Genomic DNA, 19785 nt, shown 5'->3' with positions numbered 1-19785 from the left:
TTTGAAACATTTTTATTCTGCTTATTAGTATAGTGTTACAATTATTTCTGTGTGGGGATCTATAGCTGCTTGCTAGTTCTGTTTTCCTAATAAGAGGTGTATTGGTTTTTAGGGCCTGATTTAATATTTGTTGTGTTGCCTTTTCATATCTATGTGAGGATTAGTATATGTGCATTACTACAGATCCTGGGGGTATGTTAGGTCAGTTCTGTCTGTTACAGAGAAGTGTTTGTGTATCAGTCTTATTTGTTGTGTTTTCTCAAGAGGACATGCATTGGTGGTAAACTGCTGTCTTTCATAAGTAGGGCTATTGAGCCTGGAAGTAGAAGGAGTTTGAATTGCTGTTACTGAGATGATACCAGAATATCTTTTTTTTGTAGGGTGAGTTGTATGGGGAATGTCATAATTCTGCTTTAGATCCATTATTGTGGGTCAGGGGGGTTCCTATGGATGCAAACTGTACTTTTACATCTAGCCCTGTGATAGTCACATGTTCAGTGTCTCTCATGTGAGAATTATGTCAGGTGTGTCCCGGCCAAAAAAAGGTTGAGAACCACTGTCCTAGGCAATTCACAAGGCACTCTTTCTACTGGCCACAAAGTGTTATCTGCAGTGACCAGAGCAAGATCCCAGCAGGCACCAGCTAGACAAAGGGCACAGCAGCCATGTGCCCCTAAATTAGCCCCTGACTCACTTCAGAACCCTACCATGGGGGTTTGAGCCAGCACCCCCCCCCCTAGTAGGGGGTTGTCTGCAGCTTTTCACCAACCAGTGAATGTCAGTCTCCTCAGACTAATGCAGGGGTCGGGAACCTTTTTGGCTGAGAGCCAGGAACACCACATATTTTAAAATGTAATTCCATGAGAGCCATACTAACTACAACCCCCCAAACCTACCAAATTAATTTACTACAACCCCCTACTCTCCTGACGCCCCCCCAAGACCTGCCAAAAGTCCCTGGGGGTCTGGGAGTGATCTCCTGGACTTGGGCTGTCGGCTGCCAGTAGTCAAAATGGCATCAATGGCCCTTTGCCCTTACTATGTCACAGGGGCTACCACTGCCATTGGTCGACCCCAGTGACATAGTGAGTGCAAAGTGCCGTCGGCGCCATTTTGACTGACAGCCCAAGTCCAGGAGATCACTCCTGGACCCCTGCTGGACCACCAGGAACTTTTGGCAAGTCGTGGGGTGGGGGGTTGTAGTAAATTAATTTTGGAGGTCTTGGGGGGGGGTGTCTTGTTAGATTTTTACTTTTTTTATTAAAGATTTGTCTGAGCCAGATGCAGCCATCAAAAGAGCCACAGGTTCCTGACCCCTGGACTAATGGGTCCTCTATCGTGCAGCAGAGGTACAGGTTGTATTTCCAATGGACTCCTCATTCTCCTGTGTCCTCAGATGTTCAAGAGAACCAGCAACTACTTCAAGTAGAGCTCTTAATGGCTCAAGCAGTTGAACTAGTGCCAGCGGGGAAACAGGTTCTATTCCAGGTATTTCCAGATTCCCAGGAAAACTGGAAGATTTCACTCCATTCTAGATCTGAGGGCATTAAACCATTTTTTCTCTTGTCAGAGAAATCCAATCCTCAGAGCTGGGTACTGGCTCTGCTCCCTCTACATCAGACACATACTCACATTCCTACTTCTCTTGCAGATCAGAGAGATCTTTGATTCATGGTAGAAGGGGAGCACTATCTGTATCGGGTGCTGCCTTTTGGCCTGGCGTCAGTGCCTGGCAGTGGTGGGGCTTACCTCAAGGCAAGGAGTACACGTCTTCACCCTACCTTGACAACTGGCTCAGACTCCAGGCAGGGGGTACTGCATTGCCTTCAGGCCACAATACGTGTTCTGGAGGACCTGGGATTTCAAATAAACTATAACAAATCTAATCTTCTGCTGTCCCTACAGTTGGACTTCATTGGGGCCAGGTTCAGCATGGTCCAGAGAGGCCTTCCTGCAATAACCCCGACTTCCCTAGCAAGGGTAACTTTTTTTTTCTTGCCTTCATTTTGGCATACAAGTTTCTGCACCTTTTGGGGCACATGGCAGCGACTTTCATGTCACACCATTTGTGCAGCTACAAATGCACAGGGTGCAGTGGCCATTGCACTCGGTGGCGCCAAGCCACCCAGGTTCTTCAGGCTCTCATCACTCCACTTCGGTGATCTGTTGTGGTGTGGGATGCCATTCTGGGTACCTCGGCCCCATATAGTCCTCACCAGATAACTCTCATATTGAGGAGTCCATAATGCAGACCTCTGTACTCAAAGCCATTGGTTTGTGCAGGAGCAGTATTTCCAGGTAAAAGTCCTGGAGCTGCAGGTGATCAGTTACATGCTCTGTGCATTCTGGAAGCACTTAACCAATAGTTCCCCCTATGAGGAAAGGCTAAAGAGGTTTATTTATTTAAAGGCTTTTATATACCGGAGTTCATGCACTAGTGCATACCACTTCGGTTTACACAGAACAAGGAACAGAAAATTACATCAAACAGATTGAACAATTAAACAAATATACAATTACATCCAACAATTGGGTATAAATAACATGGCTAACTTAGTAGGAACTTAGAGTTAGAGGTGAAGGAGAGAAATAGTACCAATTGGTAATAGAACAATGTTAATAGCTAAATAATAAATATAAATAGTAAATACAAGTTCTTATAATAAATACAGGTGTTTACAGATTACAGTCTTCAAGAAAAGTTTACGTCTACAGAATAGGGTTAAGTAAATAAGAACTGGCGGTTATTTCTATAGGAGTGAAGACTTCAAAAACTAAGGTTACATCTGGATTAAGAGGTATTGGTGTAGCATTTTCAAATATTTAATGATTTGGAATTGAGACCAAGGATAAAAATTAGGAGTTGTTTGATATGATTATAAAAGCGAGAATGATTCAAGTTCTGGGATGTGGTTCTGAGCTAGACCTTTAAGTGTAGGCTTTTGTAAAGAGCCAGGTCTTGAGTTTCTTTTTGAATGTTCGAGTACACGTTTCGAGGCGAATGTCCGTGGGGAGGGCATTCCAATGAAGGGGGCTGGCAGTCGAGAATGCACGTTTCTTGAGTGAGGACTTGGCTGAAGGTACGTGTAAGGTGCCTAAGTATCTGTTTCTGATTGGTCGTGAAGACTCGTGTAGGCGAAGTGGAAGGCTTGGATCTAGCGACATTTGTGAATGGATGTTCTTGTGTGTTATAGTTAGCACTTTGAAAATGATTCTGGATCTGATGGGGAGCCAGTGTAAGTGTTTTAGTATGGGTGTTATGTGTTCACTTCTGCTGGTGTTAGTAAGAATCCTTGCGGCGGAGTTCTGCAACATTTGTAGAGGTTTTGTGGTTATGGTTGGAAGGTCTATAAGCAGAGAGTTGCAGTAATCTATTTTGGAAAATAGTATTGTTTGGAGGACTGTTCTGAAGTCCTGAAAATGCAGGAGAGGTTTCAGCTTTTTCAGAATATGTAGTTTATAATAGCATTCTTTCGTTGTGTTCTTGACAAATTCTTTGAGGTTCAGCCTTTTGTCTAAGGTGACCCCAAGGTCTCTTACTTGAGTGGAATTGATCATTGGTGGTGAGGTTAGGTTGTTGGTAGGCTGAAGGTTCTCATCTGGAGTGATAAGCAAAAGTTCTGTTTTTGACGTATTAAGTACTAGGTTAAGGCTAGATAGGAGTGAGTTTATGGACTGTAGACAATTGTTCCAGAAGTTGATGGTGCTGGAGATGGAGTCAGTGATTGGCAGCAGAATCTGAACATCGTCTGCGTATATGAAGTGTGTGACCTTAAGACTTGAGAGTAGATGACATAGGGGGAGAAGATAGATGTTAAAGAGGGTGGGGGAGAGAGAGGATCCTTGGGGAACTCCGAAAGAGGATTTGACCGGGAAGGAATCCTTGTTGCTGATTCTGACCTTGAAAGTCCTATTGTGTAGGAAGGATCTGAACCATTCCAGGGCTGATCCTGAGATGCCTATGTCTGAGAGCCGGTCGATCAGGATAGAGTGTTTTACGGTATCAAACGCAGCTGATAGGTCGAGGAGAATCAGGAGGTATGGGGTCTTTTTCTCCAGACCTACGAGGACTCTGTCAGTTAGAGAGGTTAGGAGGGATTCCGTACTAAGGGATTTGCGGAATCCGAATTGGGCTGTTGTGAGTATTTTATGCTCTTCTAGGTATTCAGATAACTGTTTGACTATCCTCTCCATAAGTTTGGCTACAAATGGAAGGTTAGCTATGGGGAGAAAATTAGCTGGGTCTGTAGGGTCCAAGTTGGGTTTTTTGAGGAGAGGTTTGAGGGTGGCTAGTTTCAGGATGTCTGGTACTAGTCCTTGGGTTAGCGAGCTATTAATTATCTCTGCTAAGGGCTTCGCTATGATGTTCGGAATGGTGAGTAGGAGTTTAGAAGGGGTGAGTGGAGGGTTTCAACTTTTTGAGAGTCATTTCTATTTCAAGTGAGGAGATAGGTTCGAATGAATCTAGGTTTATGTTCTGGTTGCGTGAAGGAGTGATAGGAGGTACTGTGTTACTGGTTGCCAGAGGGGCCATTAGCTTGAGAATTTTGTTTTCAAAAAATTGAGCAAGTTCTGTGCATCTTGATTGTGCTTGATCATCTGGGATAGTTGGTGAGGTGGGTTTTGTGAGCTCTGAGACATATGTGAACAGCGCTTTGGGATCAAAGGAAAAATTGTGAATTTTGTGGGCATAAAAATCTCTCTTTGTGCGAAGGATGTTGTTTCTGTAGTTGTGCATGAGGGTTTTGTACTCATTCAGTGTAGTGTTGGAAGGATTCCTCCGCCATGCGTGTTCTTTTTTTTCTCAATTCTAATTTGATTGTTAGGGCTGTTCAGTTTGGAGAAGAGACAGCTGAGGGGGGATATGCTGGAGATCTTTAAAATCATGAGGTCTTGAATGAGTAGATGTAAATTTGGTTATTTACACTTTTGGATAATAGGACTGGGGGCACTCCATGAAGTTAGCAAGTAGCACATTTAAGACTAATCAGAATTCTTTTACTCCATGCACAGTTAAGCTCTGAAATTTGTTGCCAGAGGATATGGTTAGTGCAGTTTAAAAAAAAGTTTGGATAGGTTCTTGGAGGAGAAGCCCATTTTATTTAATTTTTTAATATACCGATGCTCAAGACAAAGTCTTATCATACTGGTTTACAATAAACTAGGGGGTGAAACCAGTTAACACAAAGCAAAAGTTACATTAAAACAGGGAATGTAGAACAAGGCTGTTTGAAGAAGAGGGATAGATTAAACAATTTCTAACTGGAGAGCAAAGCAGATAAGCCAGGAGCAATTGCTTACATAGTAAATATATACAGTTAATTCGATTTGACACGTTATTTGAGTGAGCAGTTCTAGCATAACAGTTCCATTGTGAGGCGGATAGAGGACGCAACTGAGGGGTGGTGGTCCATGCATGTTACCATAAGGCTTCTTCAGCGATATGCTTGGGCAAACAGCCATGTCTTCAATTTTTTTTCCTGAAGGTGAGATGACAATATTCCTGGCGTAGATCTGGCAGGGGAGAGTTCCAGTGATGAGGTCCAGCAATTGATAGAGCTCATTTTTCAATGGAGTTGTGTATAGCGGATTTGCTAGGGGGAACCTGGAGGGGAGCCTCTGTATGCAGATCTTTAACTGCTATTAATCAAGTTGACTTAGGGAATGGCCTCTGCTACTACTGGCATTAGCATGGGATCTTCTTGGTGTTTGGGTACTTGCCAGGTTCTTGTGGCTTGGTTTGGCTTCTGATGGAAACAGGATGCTGGGCTTGATGGACCCTTGGTCTGACCCATCATGGCAATTTCTTATGTAAAATAGATCAGAGAAAGATGCCTCTTGAAAGCCCACAACCAAATCTGCACTGCCCTCTTTGCAGAGGAGCTACAAACCCATCCCCTCTTGCTTGTCTGAACTAGGACTGTGTCCCTCCCAGGGACAGACAACATCCTGGCCGACTCATCAGGCCTTCCAACCCCATGAATGGTCCTTGGATTATGAGGTCATGAACTGCATTTTCCACCTGTGGGGGACCCCAGGCATAGATCTGATTGCCTCCCCGGAGAACAGGAAAGTGATCAGTCCTGCTCCCTTGTCTGAGCAGGCAGGGTATCTGTGTTGGTTGCCTCTTCACAGCACTGGCCTCCTGTACACTTATCCTCCCCTGCCACTGGTCTCTTGACACTTCAAAAACTCAAACAGGACTGAGGCACCATGATCCAGATTGTTCCTTTTTTGTCATGCCAGATTTGGTTCCAGGAACTGGCTTCCTGCCCTCTGATCCAGCTGGGGACTACCTCAGACATGATCACACAGGACAAGAGCAGGCTGCACCACCCCAACCTCAGAGCCTTATCCCTTATGGCCTGGATGTTGACCAGGTGACTACAAACCTTGGGCCTTTCGGATGGTGTCTTTCTGCTTCTGTTAGAATCCAGGAAACCTTCCATGAGGAAGTCTTAAAATCTCAAGTGGAAGAGGTTCTCTGGTGTGAAGGGGGCGGTTTGAACATTGTCATGTCTCACACTAAAGCTTTTGGACAAGCTATTGTACCCCTCCATGGCTGGCTTGAAGACCACTTTGAGGGTTCATCTCAGTGCCATTGGGGCATATCAGGGGATGGATAGAGCCTCTTTCCATCCATCCTCTTGTAGGGTGTTTCATGTGGGGCTTATCACAGCCTAAGACTCTGACACTGCCCTAGTGTGGTCTTGGCTCATCTCATGAGAACACAGTTTGAGCCCCTGAGATCTTGCGATCTGAAGCACCTATCCGAGAAGATCTCCTTCTTGGTGGTAGTCACTTCAGCATGCAGGGTGGGTGAGCTTCAGGCTTTAGTGTCATATCTACTTTAGACAAAATTATCATAAGGTAGTCTTACATACACACCCAAAACACCTCCCAAACAAGGTTACAGAATTCTATCTCAACCAATCCATTGTCTTGCTTACCTTTTTTTCCAAGACCACAAGCTCACCAGGGTGAGCATGCCCTGCACACACTATTTGTAAAGGCCCTGGCACCTTACCTGGAACAAAAAGCACCTCACCACAAGCCCACTCAAATCTGTCTCCTTTGACAGGAACAGGTTGGGGGTCGCAGTGTCCAAACAGACCTTATCTCATTGGCTAGCAGACATTATTTTTCTGCTATACAAGTGGGACTGCAACTTGAGGGCCACAAAGGTACATTTGGTCCAAGCCATGTCAATTTCAGTGGCTCACTCTTGTGCCGTACCCATGCATAAGCGACTTGAGGGTCACTCCTGACATTTGCCTGTTGTCAGGACAAAGATGGTTGACATGACAAGTCATTCCAGTCAGTTGGTCCTCTATAATCTGTTTCAGCCTTAAACCCAATTCTTCCTACCTCAGGCCCTTTCTTTGTGTGCAGGCTTGCTCTCCAGGTTTGGCATCTTTGTTCACATTTGCACCTGTTAAGGCTGCATATGTTGGGAGCAGCCTGTAGCTACATATTCACCCATGTGAGGACTAGTATCCTGCTAGTCCTTGGAGAAAATTGCTTACCTGTAACAGGTGTTCTCAAAGGACAGCAGGATGTTAGTCTTCACAAAATCTGCTCACCACTCTGGAGTTCGGTTTCTTTTAATGTTGATATCTTATTTTTGCAAAGTCTGGACTGAAGAGACCCTGCATGGATAGTAGCATGCTCAGTGTCAGTTTCTAGAAACATGACCAGCTTTCTGTGCCAGGCTCCATCTGATGACCTCTGTGTGAGGACTAACATCCTGCTGTCTTTGGACAACACCTGTTACAGGTAAGCAGGGCTGGCAATGGAGAAAGCACATTAGCCCAACAATCTTTCACCACAGTCCAGGTTTCCATGGTGAATGTGTTGCACCAGAAAAAAGTTCCCTGTATTACAAGGTGTATTGCTGTCTCATGTTCTTCCTAATCAGTTCTCACTGGTGATGGACACTACTTCAGTAAGGAGAAGGCAACCACATGGTATCATTTCGATCTCAGGGCACTTGATATTGTGAAGGGAGTCACTGAGATCAAACTTTTTTTTTTTTTTTTTTTTTAATTTTGCTTTTTGGCACTTCAGACGTTGCATAAGCAGATTATATTCAGGTACTATAGTTATTTCCCTATCCCCCCACAGGGCTTATAATCAACAGAGGGTAAAATGACTTGTCCAAGGTCACAAGGAGCAACAGTAGGACTTGAACCCTGGCTTCCTTGGGTTGTAGCCTGCTGCTCTAACCACTAGGCTACTGAAATCCCTGACATACCCTTAAAGTTCTTTGAACTCCTACATACAAGAACATTTTAGACATTCCACTGACACTCTTTGCGTGCCCCCCACACACACACACACTTTCAAATGCCTTTTAAACTTTGTGGGTTCCCTTCCAAAAGTTTTGTGTTTTTTGTTTTTTGTTTTTTTTGAAACATGGCCCATGTTGGGACTGAAGCTCCTATGTTGGTTATGATGCTGTAATATTTGCCTGTACACAACTGTAAGATTGTTTCTGAACTTGAGGACATTAGTGAACTGTCTGGCCGCCTTGGTATTTATTGATTGTTGGTTGGACTCTTGCCTAATTATCTACTTGCTTAGAATGTGTTTAGCTCTATCTTAGCAGGATTGCAGATAAGTTGGTTTACCTAGTCAACGGGGAGCTCTTGCTTCTGTAATGGCTTATCTTAGGATAGTACCCTTAGAGTATGTCTGCAAAGCAGCACCTTTGATTCATTACTGTCTCAACATCCTCTCAAGGACTGATAGTATCTACAGACAAGCAGTTTGGCTTGACCTGTTGTGGTAGTTTGCTTACTAACAGGCCGGTACAGTGCGCTCCGGAGATCACTGTTAACTGGCATTTGGATGCGTGTTTTCGACACGCCTTATTCAGTAAGGGGTAATAGTGCCCGCAACACGCAAATGCATGTTGATGACCCTATTAGTCATTCCCGCATGATACCGTAAGTAAAATGTGCAGCCAAGCCGCACATTTTACTTTAAGAAATTAACACCTAACCAAAGGTAGGTGCTAATTTCTGCCGGTGCCAGGGAAGTGAACAAAAGCAGTAAACTGCTTTTCTGTGCCCCATCCGACTTAATATCATGGCGGTATCGGCCCGAAACAAACACTATCTGCTGTAACCCTCTGCTTTGGATGCCCCACAGATTGTCTGATTCAGCCTTGCTTTCTGTGAACAGTGTCTTCTATAGATAGCAGGATGAATTAGACACGAGACCCACCCACCTCCATGGAGAGTAAACTACCTAGAGAGATATATTAGCTTTGTGATGTAGACTAAGGCAGTGCTTGAGGTGCCACCAGTTTTGTTACAAGAAAAATTTACCACTTCCCTCGCTTCCACGAGCTCAAGTTCACGCCATGCACATCTCAGGAATGTACAACCAGTGGACATCTGCAAGGCGGCCACATGGTCCTCCCTCCATATCTTCGCTTCTCATTACTGCATAGACAAGCAGTCAGCAGCAGATGCAAAGCTGGGACAGGCGATTCTTCACACATTGCCTACTTAAACGACTACCACACTTACCCATCACACGCTAGGTAATTAAGTGTGATAGGGAGCTTGGGACTCCCATGACAGCATGACTAATTCAGCCCTGCTATCGATGGGGGGGGAAAAGCAAGTTTGCTTACTGTAAACGGTGTTTCCATAGATAGGAGGAATTAGCCAAGCTGACCCACCCACCTCCCTGGTAGTTGTATTTTCATCAGCTACGCTCAAGCTTACCTACAGACTGAGTAGAATCTGTTACTTTCCTGCACGGGAACACACGCGCAGCCGCAGAGTCTGAAAGTCTACATTTTGCTACTTAAGCTCCGCCTCCCAGGCCCTGATTGGCAGTTCCCATGACAGCATGGCTAATTCATCCTGCGATCTATGGAAACACCATTTACGGTAAGCAAACTTGCTTTTACCTGGTTAACTTCTTTCATAGTTCCATAGGCTAGTTTGGTTTTATCCTCCTGTTGTCTTTGGGGTTGGTGCTGAAGTAACTGTGGGATACAGTCTGCTAATCTGCTTCATTCATGTTTAATTTGCCCTATATTCTCATTTATTGCTTCCCAGTTTAAGGACAGCTCTTGAACTGCGTGTGGGTGGTTTTGGGGCTTTTTTTTTTTGTATGTTAGGAGTAACCAAATATGAGCCCCAAAGCCCCTCTAGTTTAATTTCTCTAGGTACTGAAACTATTGGGGGCATGCCCCTGGAGCAAGCTAAAATCAGTAAATCCTGCAAACAAAATTCTTAGAAATACTTATTTCAAGAGAACAGTGGCTTGTGGTATATTAAGTAAAACAGAATTCCCCCCCTTGCTTTTTACATGGCTGCTGGAAAGTTAAAACTAAAATCTCCCCTACCATGATCATTAAAGAGCTGCAATTTCTAAATGTTCTTGCAACAGACTCATGGTGCTACTAAAAATGGGTGACTTCTCTTAAAGTGTAATTTTTATTTCAAGAGGATAGTTTGGAGAGAGACTTCTTGCTGGCAGATACTGGGTCGTGGTTGTGGAACAAGGTCCCAAATCACTACTGAATTGATAAAGAACATCAAATATGCAGTTTCAGGCTTTGAGGGAATAGGTGGTGATTCAGTGAAACTTTATGGAGTCACTTTCCCAAAACTACTGAAAACCCTTTTTAATGAAAGGTTTTGAGATTGAAAGAGTACTCTTCCAAAACACCAGCAACCACAACAAAAAAAATACCGGAGGCAGTGTCCTATCTTGATGCTCTCAACTGTTAGATACTGAAAGTCAGTTACATGCAGTCTGGGAAGGGAAAAATTGTCATGGTACAAAAGCAGATGTTAGCAAGGCAAGAAATGTAGACATGTTTGAGGCACAAAAACTAAACAAATATATAAAAGCAAGGCTTATATCCAGAGGACGAAAGTAATCCAAGGTAAGTAGTGAAGTGCCCCTGGGACAAAGGTTTCCCTGTTTTGGCAAAAGGAAGAGAGATTAAGGTGACTAAACTTGCATATGACTTAATTTATTAAAAGTAGCTAAAGTAGACTGAATTGTGATAGGATAAGACTTTAGGATTGCAAAAACAGTCTGCATGTTAATACTAACAGACCCTCCCCCACCCATTAAATTACTGATTGTCATAAGTTCAAAGTGTAGCATGCAGTTTGCTTTCATATTGTAATTTTGTTTTCAGCCTGTAGCATTTCTGACTGAAAATGAGCACAAGTAAGGCTTTGCAGAAGAAAGGGCATCCTAATCAGCAACCGCCTACTCCAAGCATAACTAAAAGGAAACAAGTCCAGCAAAGGTGGGTATGGTACAAATACAAACATTTCTAAATCATGATTATAGGGTCAATGTTGCTTATTCCTGACAACCCCATTCTGGTGTTCATATCCTGTACAGGTCACCCAACTTTCAGTAGGAAGTCACAAGTGATTCAGATGGCACCATTCTTCAGAAGCAAGAAGCAGCAGCATTAGCATTGGGGCCCATGAGCCAGCATGCACTCAGACCCTGTAGTGGTCCAGTCTTCATATTAGCTTCTGTAGTAATAAGAAGCTCTGCATGAGAGGATCAGTCACTGCAGGGCCTGTGAGCTTGCATTGGGCTCAATGGCTCTAGTTTTCATTACTAAGGCTGCTGAAGTTTGCAGATCATTGGGCTTGGGACCAACGAGTAAGGGAAGGACTGAGTTTGCACTGGCTAGTTGAGACGGTCACCACTCTTCTCACTTCTTCAAGCAGCTCTGAACTTATCCAAGTGAAAAAGGTTACCAGTGTCAGCCTACCCTGTTCTCACCATTTGTTCACCTTTGGCTTGAGGCCCAAAGAAAAATGTTGACATGGACCTTGGCTGGGGGAATGTTTTTGAAGGGAGGTATCAGATGGAGAGGGATTGGCTGTGGAGGATATGAGGGTATGAAAAGTTCAATTGGGGGTTGAGGGCAATCATTGCTACTAGGAGGTCATAGCCATGTGGCCCTTGGGAAGGCTTAAGCTTAAGTTGCTTACAGTGATACAGAATAAGTTGGTAGCTTGCTATTAGCCAAGAGTGGGGTTTTTTGTTCTCCTCCTCCTCCTCCCCCCCCCCCCCCCCCCCCCATGACAAGCCAACATCACTCTCTGCATGACAGAGCTGTGTCCCTACATCTGACAGAGAATGCTGTGGTTTTTTTGTTTTTGTTACTGCTCCCTGCTTTGCTATCCCATCCTACTGGAGCCTGGGCAGGCTACTATTGTAATCACTACTGGACCACAAGCCATCTAGGGGAAGCAGTCGTACAATGAATGGCTGACTCTGGATGTTCTTATGCAAGACTAGATTCCAAGCCATTCATAACCTAGTACATTCCCAAAAGTTTTCCACAGTGGTTGTCTGAAGTTTTCCCTTTAAAATTAAGTGCTTCATAATTTCAATAAATCTATATAATTTAATACTGTGTGCTTAGTACCTCACTGTAAAAGGAAAAAATTTGACATGAATTGTATTGCAAAGAAACTGATTCTAAGTCTTTACAGGATTGTAAACTTATAAATCACCAGTGTGCTGTGTATTGTGGATGTGATGTTCACTTATCTGACTATCCCAAGGGCTTCATCCTGTTTTCAGCTTTAGGTTCTATGGGGAGACCACCTAGTACTTTTAGTTCTATGGACTACAGTTCTCATTAGACTACTCCATTCTCTTCTGATTTGAGGGTCACTTGGTTCTTAAGACAACAGTATAGGTTAGAGCTTTTCAGCTTGGAGAAGAGATGGCTGAGGAGGGATATAATAGGGGTCTTTAAGATCATGCGAGGTCTTGAACCAGTAGATGTGACTCTGTTTACACTTTCGAATAGAAGGACTAGGGGGCATTCCATGAAGTTAGCAAGTAGCACATTTAAGATTAATCAGAGAAAATTATTTTTCACTCAACGCACAAAGCTCTGGAATTTGTTGCCAGAGGATGTGGTTAGTGCAGTTAGTATAGCTGGGTTCAAAAAAGGTTTGGAGAAGTCCTCTAACTGCTATTTATCAAGTTTACTTGGGGAATAGCCACTGCTATTAATTGCATCAGTAGCATGGGATCTTCTTGGTGTTTGGGTAATTGCCAGGTTCTTGTGGCCTGGTTTGGCCTCTGTTGGAAACAGGATGCTGGGCTTGATGGACCCTTGGTGTGACCCAGCATGGCAAGTTCTTATGCTACACGCTAGGAAAAACTTAACAAGAGGTAATTTGAAGTGACTTGCCAAGGTCACCCTGGCTTCCCCAATTGGTAACCTGCTGCTTTAAAACCACTAGGGTGCTCCTCCACTCCAAGGAGGCTTGAGCCATCTGAGGACAGGGAATACCTACAGTACCTCTGCTTTGAAGTAGCTGAAAGGTTGAACATAAATCAAATTCAAGAGTCACTTGGATCATGAGAGCATTTCCACCTCTATTCCATCTACAATCTTATTAATGTCCAAGGTGGAGATATGTATAACCCTTACTGGCCAGGCTAAACTAAGGCATCTATCCTCAGCTCCTCACTTGTTGCAACAAGTTGCCATCAGATCCAAGTGAGGCCTGATCTACAGGATCACTATGTACAGAAAAACAGGGTTGAGATCCAACTTGCCTGGTCCCAGACGATTCTTTACTCCTGGGGGAGTTCTGCACAAAAGAGCAAGTTTGCTTACCGTAAACTGTGTTTTCCGTATATAGCAGATGAATTAGCCATGCTGTTTGGGTATGTCTTCCGTGCCACTAGGTGGCAGAGCTCTAAGTATAGCAAAGTCTTTCAGCTGGGTGCTCCTCTTATATCCTCTGATGCTCCTCAGTCAGTATTAAAGCAAGTACAGGTGATGCTGGAACTGTTCAGGGAGGCGGGTGGGTTAGCATGGCTAATTCATCTGCTATCAATGGTAAGCAAGCTTGCTCTTTTCATTTAGATAAGCAGCTGAATTAGCCATGCTATCTGGGAGTCCTTAGCGGGAGTATTACGCTTTCATGTTGATTGTTAATTTGCTCAACAAAGTCTTTAGGCGGACAGTTCCTATGAAGACTATATGCAATGAACATGCTCTTCTGTAAGATAGCCCTACCCATTACTGCATCATTCAGTTGTCTGGTCCTAATGGCTTCTAGAAGCCTTCCACTAGATACATCTGGACTGAAGTGGAGGCTTTCCATGTGGTGTGAGCAGAAGGCCTTAGATCCATTCTCACCCACACAAAAATTCTCACTCCTACACATCTGAGGCTGGCTTAAAAACCAACTCAGTCCATCTCAGTGAGTAGGCACATACCAGCAAGGTTTAGATGGTACACCCATCTCTGTACAGCCTATAGTTGTACACTTCATGCAGGGCCTGCTTCAATTGAAGCCTCCCCTAAGGCCTCCAGCTGTGACTTGGGACCTCAGTGTGGTGCTAACTCAGCTGATGAAAGCTCCTTTTGAGCCACTGCATACCTGATTTGGAAGGACATATTTTTAGTGGCAGTCACCTCTGCACACAGTCAGTGTAAGTTGGATAAGTCACTATGGCCTGGAGCTCACTGAGTTTTATCATGACAGGGTGGTCTTGCACCTTAAGTTCCTGCCTAAGGTGGTGACTTCCATCTTAACCAGTCAGTCATCCTGCCAACATTGTTTCTTAGGCCCCATTTGCACAAAGGTGAAAGCACTACACAATTTGGACGGCAAAGTGAGCCTTAACCTATCTGGAACAGACAGAATCCCAACTTTTAATTTCTTTTGTTTGGAATAGGTTGGGCATTGTCATTGCCAAACATTAAGTTGTCTAGCAGGCTGCATTTCCTGTTATGCCCAGGTGGGATTGTCTTGGGGGTTCTGGCAGAGCCATGGCAGCATAGGTTGCCCACTTGCAAGCAATTCCCTAGAGATCCGTAAGGCTGTAAGGTGGAGTTCTTGCCACACATTCACACTTCACTATTATCTGGATAGGGATGACGGCAACAGTAGGTTCGGCCAGTCTTTAGTTTCAAACATGTTTGAGAGAGAATATCCAAATCTCCCTGCCTAGGGCCTGTTTGGGTTCAGGCTGTCTTTCTCTCCTGTTGTTGCTGTCGGAACCTGGGTGGGGGGTTTTTCTCCCCTCCCATTTTGTGTTCAGGTGTGGCCTGTAGCTAGGGATTCACCCATGTGAGGATTACCACACAGGCTTGTGAATCAAATGAGAAGCTGAGGTAGTGGCCTGCATTGCAAACTGGTTGACTAACAGAAGACAGTGTGGTGGTAAATGGAACTTACTCTGAAGAGAGCGATGTTAAGCGAGTGCCACAAGGATCAGTGTTAGGACCGGTCCTGTTCAATATCTTTGACATTGCGGACAGGATATTTATTTTTATTTAAGTTTTTTAGTGGATGACTAAGATCTGCAACAGAGTGGAAACACCAGAAGGAGTGGAGAATGAGACTGGATTTAAGGAAGCTGGAAGAGTGGTCAAAGATATGGCAGCTGAGATTCAATGCCAAGAAGTGCAGAGTCGTGCATATGGGGTGTGGAAATACAAAAGAACTGTACTGGATGGGGAGTGAAGGGCTGATGTGCACGGAGCAGGAGAGACCTTGGGGTGACTGTTACACTGTGACAAGGCAATAGCTAAAGCCAGAAAAATGCTGGTTTACATAGAGAGGAATATCGAGTAACACCTCCTTGGTGAGGCCTCACCTGGAGTACTGTGCTCAGTTCTGGAAACCATATCTCTGCAGGGACAGACAGGATGGAGGTGGTCCAGAGAATGACTTATGAGGAGAGATTGAAGTATCTAAAGATGTACACCCTGGAGGGAAAGGAGGAGCAGGGGTGATATGATACAGACTTTCAGATACTTGAAAGATTTTAATGATCCAAAGTCAACAACAAACCTTTTCCATTGGAACAAAATCAGCAGAACCAGGGGTCACTATTTAAGACTCAGAACCAAGGTCAGAAAGTATTTCTTCACGGAGAGGGTGGTGGATGCCTGGAACGCCATTCCGGAGGAAGTGGTGAAGACCAAAACTGAAGGATTTCAAAGGGGCATGGGAAACACTATGGATTCATAAAGTCTAGAGGTATGGGGGTGGCTTGCTGGAATGACAGCTACTAGCTGGTGATTGATACCTTTATTCAATAAACATACACACGGTTAATGTGACTTCAACATTGCTGTATGCTTCAACGGCAAGAGGAAATGTGGAAAAATTTGCATTCACAAAAGCGGGGGAGTAGCTTGCTTGTTACAGCAGCTACTACCCCAAATCAATTAAGCCTTATACTTCACTTGGAATATATATCCAGCGCAGCTCACTGCTGCAATGGCAGGGGGAATGAAGAAGAGTATTTATATTCAGACAACTAACAAGGACCGAATTGCACAGGCTGGGTAAACAAACATGGGAGTAGTTCGCTTATGGCGGTTACTACCCCCAAACCAGTTAAGCTTGATACTTCACTTAGATGCAGCTCCAGCACTGCTCTCTACATCAATGGCAGGGGTGGAAGGTGACTAAGGGCCAAGAGTAACAGATACGTATGAGAAAACAAGTATGAAAGTTTGCTGGGCCATTTGGTCTTCTACCGTTGTTTCTGTTTACCATCCTGCTTTTCCTCAGTTGCTTAACTGTAACTGGTGTTCTCAGAGGACAGCAGGATGTTGGTTCTCATGAAACCTGCTCACCACCCCGCAAAGTTTAGTTTCTCCTATTTTGCCTTAACATAGAATTCTAATTAAGACTGGAGAGGGACACCACATGGATATGTTAGGGCATGCTCAGTGTGCCTAGTCAAAGTTCTAGAAACTTTGACATAAGTTTTTCCACATTGGGGTTTATCTGATACCCATATGAGAACTAACATCCTACTGTCCTTAGAACACCTGTTACAGGTAAGTAACTGTTATGTCACTGGGTGAAGACTTGGTTTATGAATAGAAGCAGTAAATTCAAGTAACTGATCATAAATTGGGGCACAGAAAATGATCAAGATGGACTTGAATACATTTGATACTTCATGATAGTGTGGCTTATCTTTTGGTGGGGTCACTATACCTAACCAAGAGACTGACCCAAATTTTGGAGTGATGCAGGGAAACATGACTAAAATAGTTTAACACACAGATTAATGTGACTATCAGTAAATCTACAAAAGCTGCACTTATACATCCTTTTCAAGTGGCTGCTTCACACCCTGCTTCCTCCTGTAAGCTTAGGGATTTTCTTTATTTTCCTAACATGGATGTGAAGAGAATTTTATAACTGCAGTAAACTTAAGATGAAAATTTATTTTCTGCACATCAACTAGCATAGCTGCTCCATACTAAAACCAGGCCACTATATCCTTCCACCTGCTATCTAGTTAGTAATAAGATTAAAACTGAGGTGGTAAACTGCACACTGGGCTGATTGGGTTTGCCCAGATAAACTGAGCAATAAAATGCACAAACTTTGCCTTTTCTTAACATAAAACTTCATACTGGGTCAGATCACAGATCTGTCAAGTGAACATCTTCTCTCCATCAGTGGTTGTTAGTACCTGGCACAAGACTCAATATAATCTATGCAGCTTTATAAGCACCGCTGAGTAATAAAGTATGGTTGGTTCCAGCTAGAAGGGTTCTAACAAGCTAATGTTTTTTTTTTGTTTTTTTTTTTTAGAAACACCTTCAGAAGTCCAACAGACAGTTTAATGTCTCCTTGCTCACAGAGATTATTGAAAAAAAAATTTCAAACTGATTTTAGGTAAGTAAATTCATTAAGAACATACTATTGAACTGGAGTATAGATTATATGCATGCTATATAAATATTTGTCTGGGAGGGAAAATTGTTTAAAAGGGGAGCACTAACTTCATTTCTGCAACTTAATCATAGCACTATAATTGGGGGAAAAACTGTTGTGCCTTCCATTTTTTTTTTGTGAATATTTTATTGAAATGTTTCAGGATCATAATATAAAACATGTAATATACTCTCAATTCTGGCTCAGCTTAATTACAGCATATTTGAAAACCATTTTAGACTAGGAACTTACTAAAAGTGCAGAAGGTACCTTACTCCAGTGCAATAGGCATAGATGTTAGGATGGAAGGACTTACTGAGTACACATTTTCAGTGTTTAACCCTCCATTGTAAATAGGGATTTCACACCAATGAAAACCTAGGTAACATGGTGTTTACAAGCAGTCAGCTTATAAAGCTCACACATTATCTAACTTTAAGATGACCAATTTTTAACTGTGGGGTATCTGGTGCTTTCCAAGTAGCTGCTATGATACATCTAGCGGCTTGTATGATTTGATATACCAATATCCACTTGAGTCTAGAGCAGTCCAGGGGTGCATTTTCAGGGAATAAATGAATGGAGCACTTGCTGGATTAATAGGTAAACTGCTCACCAAAATCTTACAATTATAGGACACTCCCACCCCATATGAAAGAATAAGCCTTTTTGACTGCAACCCCTCCAGCACTAGTCATCAGATAGGTGTAAGATGCCATCTCAAGACTTTAACTATTTTCTGATAACACAGATATAGAACTGTTTAGTATTAAGGAAAATCATATCCAAATCTCATTTGCTAGTTCTTTCCCTAAATCATTTGCCCAAGCTAATACAAAGGCTGGCTGCTTACAGGGGTCCTTATTGAGAAGGCTATATATCTTAGATTCCCCCTTTCAACCTGTCTGCCTGCTCACACCAATGTTCAAATTGAATTTTCCCAAGGCTAGATCCTCTATTCTTTCCTGTCAAAGGAAATGACATAATTGTAGATATGAAAACCATATCTTTAGCCAATAATTGGTGTTTTTCTTTAATGTTTACAAAAGTTAGAAGCCCCACAAATTCCCTAGTAAAATAATCCCTTTTGTTTTCCACTCAGATGAATCTCACCCTGGGGCAAAACCACTATTGTGAAACAACTAAGCTAATAAAAAAAAAAATAGTACCTTCTACCCACCAATTTATACTGCCATTGCTTCCATATACAGAGGGTGGTGTTGGTCATTGGGGGAAGGTGAGTTTTCTGGCAGCCTCGCCCAACCTGGATAGCTAAGGGCCCAATTGGTGTACTTCCCAAGAAAACTTGTTCTATTACTACCCATCTCTTCTGTTCTCCCCTTTTATTCCAGTCTGATTGCTCTTGTTTGAGCAGCAACAAAATATCACCAAGTGAGGAACACCTAGCCCACCTCTCAATTTGTCTAAACATTACACTACTGACCACCCTGGGCAGTTTTCTTTTCCAAATGAATGCAAAAATGATTGTCAACACTTTAGAATAGCAGTCAGTATATGTATCAGTCCCAAAACTTTTATTGGTGCTAGTTTTCCTGTCCATGCTATTGAAAATCCAGACCAATTATCTAAGTTCTTTTCTTTTAAAGACATTTGTTCTGAAGGAACAAATATTTTTTTTTTTAAATTTCTTTTTATTGAGAAACCAGCAAATACAGAAAGTAAAATGGACATTTAACATTAAAAGTAGCATAATAACCAGCTGAGTAAAGAGAAACAAAGGGATTGCAGCATCTCCACATAAAAGTTAGGATATGTGAAAGCTCCCATAATACTCCATAGACACTTTGACGTCTATATAACTATGAAACAATCAACTGGTAGTAAAGCCTTAGAAACCCCCATGGTTACAACAGTGCAAAATAACCAGTTGGTTCCCCATTAGATCCCCCTCCCCCCAACCCTTCCACTGAGCCAATGACTCCACATTAGAAACCGCAAGTCAACCCAGCAGCTGGCCGATCCCCCTTCCCCCCCCCTCTTTTGAAAACACATTCATGTATTCCAGTCCATTAAAAAGAAACAGGCAACCCTGACC

The 19785-nt window shown here is 43.2% G+C and overlaps 1 long non-coding RNA gene across 1 annotated transcript in view; it reads left to right on the top strand.

The window, feature by feature from the left end:
- LOC115089161 overlaps positions 1-19785 on the top strand; it is a 45878-nt gene that overhangs the window by 17415 nt on the left and 8678 nt on the right. Inside the window, exons 2-3 of the long non-coding RNA XR_003856020.1 lie at positions 11174-11287; positions 17607-17690. This is a non-coding gene — a long non-coding RNA (uncharacterized LOC115089161). The remainder of the gene's footprint in view (positions 1-11173; positions 11288-17606; positions 17691-19785) is intronic.

The sequence above is a fragment of the Rhinatrema bivittatum genome, chromosome 4, assembly GCF_901001135.1.
Source record: "Rhinatrema bivittatum chromosome 4, aRhiBiv1.1, whole genome shotgun sequence".
NCBI classification, from domain to species: Eukaryota; Metazoa; Chordata; class Amphibia; order Gymnophiona; family Rhinatrematidae; genus Rhinatrema; species Rhinatrema bivittatum.
The sequence above is the reverse complement of the archived record's forward strand: the minus strand, read 5'-3'. Positions and strand labels throughout refer to the sequence as shown.